Source organism: Cebus imitator, unplaced genomic scaffold, assembly GCF_001604975.1.
Source record: "Cebus imitator isolate Cc_AM_T3 unplaced genomic scaffold, Cebus_imitator-1.0 Scaffold439, whole genome shotgun sequence".
Taxonomy (NCBI): Eukaryota; Metazoa; Chordata; class Mammalia; order Primates; family Cebidae; genus Cebus; species Cebus imitator.
In genome coordinates, this window is record NW_016107754.1 from 1,246,486 (window position 1) to 1,249,749 (window position 3,264).

Sequence of the window (3,264 nt, forward strand, 5' to 3'; positions counted from 1 at the left end):
CTGGGAACTACATATAACACAGTGAACACGAGTGGGAATGTGTGTCATATGAATGCCACCTATCATGTCAAAGTAGGCTGACACTGCAGATCTGAAGCAAGCAGCTCTCTACCACCTAATAAATCCTAAATACGAGTCCCTGTTCCATCTTCAACCAAGTAACCACTGGCATTTATAACTTGTTTCTTAATATGAAAATAAGAAGAATCCCTGTCTAGATTTGTAAATAATAAAATTTGCAAAGAAAAAGAAAAGTAAACATATACTTCTGATCCTTTGATCAGCATGATCTGCCTACCTGGCTGGCTGGACTGAGGAGGAGCAGGTTCAGAAGCCACTGGGAGAGCTCCAATACAAGGTAAGATGACAAGTAAACAGGCCATTATTTAACAAACAAATATGCATTATACCACTTTTATAAAATATGCATTATACCATGTCACACCCACCAAGATGCCTATAATCAAAAAGATAGTAACGGTTGACAAGAATGTAAAGATACTGGAACCCTCACACATTGCTGCTGAGAATGTAAAATGATACAGTCACTTTGGAAGACAGTTCCTCAAAACGTTAGTATAGTTATCATATGGGCCAGCAATTCCACTCCTAGGTATACACACAGAAGTAGTAAAAACAAATCTACACAAAAGCTTCTACACAAATGTTCACAGCAGCATTCTTCATAATTGCAAAAACATGAAAACAACCCAAATGTCCATCAACAACAGACAGACAAATAAAATGTGATATATCCATATAACAGAATATTTGGGAATTAATAAAAAATGCATGATGATATACAAAGATAGATAAACCTTGAAAACATGCTAATGAAAGAAGTCACACACAAAAGACCACAAGTCGTCTGATTGCACTTACACAAAATGTCTAGAATAGGCAAATCTATAGAGACAGAAAGTAGATGAGTGCTTGCTTAAGGCTGAGAGATTTGGGAAAAACAGGGAGTGACTGTGAATGGGTACAAGGTTTCTTTTTGTGATGAAAGTGTTACAGATTAGACAGTGGTGATAGCTGTACAACTGTGAATATTTTCAAACCATCGAACAGTACACTTTCAATGGGTGAGTCCTATGGTATGTGAACTATATCTTGATAAAGCTATTAAAATATATTGTGCATTATCTTTAAATAATTATAGCTTTCAACCATCAAATGACATGTCTTATCAAGATCAAGTATGGACATGTTGTCACCCCAATAGCTACATTCCATATAGTTCACAAAGTCCTCTCACAGCCCCCAGTCCCCATGACCAAGAGTGTTCCCCAGGGCATTTCTGCCAGAGCTCCCAGAGAAGATGCTTTCTCTTCCTAGGATCACAGGTGGAGCTGGTTTCACTGGAGCTGCTTCTGTGACAAGAGAGAATGGGCCAACACTCTAAGAAAAGCAGGATGAGAGAGGCAGTGGGATAAAGAAGGAGGGGGAAAGAGAAAGGTGGGAAAGGAGGAGACGCAGAGAGGAAAAGCACAGTAATTATTGTTGGAGCATCTGCATCTAGCCAGGCTGGCTAGTTTAAAGTGAGTTTCTGTAATTTGCTTTTAGGAGAGTCTTAATGTGTTACTTCACTACAAGCTCTTTCCCTACTTAACTGATAAACTTTCTAAGGATATATACACAAGTAAAACTAAATCCTGGGCCTTTTTTGTTTAATAAAAAGACATATGAAACACTGGAAAGAGCACACATAGCTCAGTAGTTAAATGAACTCAGACAGACTTAGATTCAAATGTGAGTCCCAGGCTTACCTAAGTGACCTTGGGTACACACAATTTAACTTCCCCAAACTTTAGTTGCCACTTCTGTAAAATGGGAGCCCTAGGTTTGGTTTTCTCACAGACAGGCCACTGTCCACATTAAATGAAATAACTCATGGCAGGGTCTCAATACAGTACTTGGCATATGAAAACACAACAATATGACCCACCATTATTCCTGATAAACGCATGATTTATCACAGATATATTTAGAGCATAAAAAAGTATTGTTTTAAAGCAAAGACAGTACGAATAAGACTTAGTGCCAGAGAAAACTGTACCATGCTTCACAAAAAAAATACTTCTTATTCATTTGGAGAGCATTATTTTTAAGACATGTTAGAAACTAAACCTACTAATGGTAAACATAATAGCCAGAACCAAAAATGCTAATTCATAAAAATCAATTCTGGTTCTTAGCTAACCTTGCCCAATACATACTTTGGTCAGTTATTTCTTCTTAGCCTTCAGTCCGCAATCACTTTTGGAAACCACTCCCCACTTGCAAATAGACAGCTTTAGACAACTATTTAGATTGCTAAGCTTTCTGTCCTTCTACAACACTGCATATTATTGCGTCCACATGAAAGAATTCCCACCACTCATCTACTGCCCATAGATATCACTAAGTTGGCTCAGACACAAGTCCTATCCAAAAATGACCTTGTGATCGCCCAGTTCTGAGTTTATTCATTCATTCAACAAAGACTTAATGAGAAGCTACTATGTTCAAGGTACTGTACTAGGTACCAGAGATGAAGAGAATAAAAGAGACACCTCTTCTCTGTGTTCTCATGAGGACCTGTTGCCTCCTCATCACAACACTGACCACACTGATTACTGATTTCCTAATTACTTCTCTGCAACCCCTACAGAGACTCTAAGCAACCTGAGGTCAGGGACCACAGCAAATCTGATTTGCACTGTATCACATTATTTTGAATAATACGTCATGAAAAAAATTGAAATACAATGAGGTGTCAGCACAATATAGCCACAGTATAGCTACTTGTATGGTCAGAGACTCAGTCAGAGCAAACTTGAAGTGTATAGAGACACAGACTTTACAGGTCACTGAGTCTCCCATCAGTGCTGAATATAGCCTGCCCCTGAGATCTTGGCTACATCTAGAGCTTGATCCAAAGTACATAAAACAGAAATACAATTACATGATACAAATATGAAATATGCATTTATTTTTATAAATATATGTATTAGATTACCTTTTCATTGAAAATATGTCTATACAAGGTAAAGAAGAAGAAAACTGCACATAGATTAGCTAAAATGCAATTTTTTAGATGAAATCCACCAATTCCAGAAAAAAACCAAACTACAACAGCTCATCCAATATGAATTTAAATAGCCCTATAGGGGCCGGGCGCGGTGGCTCAAGCCTGTAATCCCAGTACTTTGGGAGGCCGAGGCGGGTGGATCACGAGGTCAAAGAGATCGAGACCATCCTGGTCAACACGGTGAAACCCCG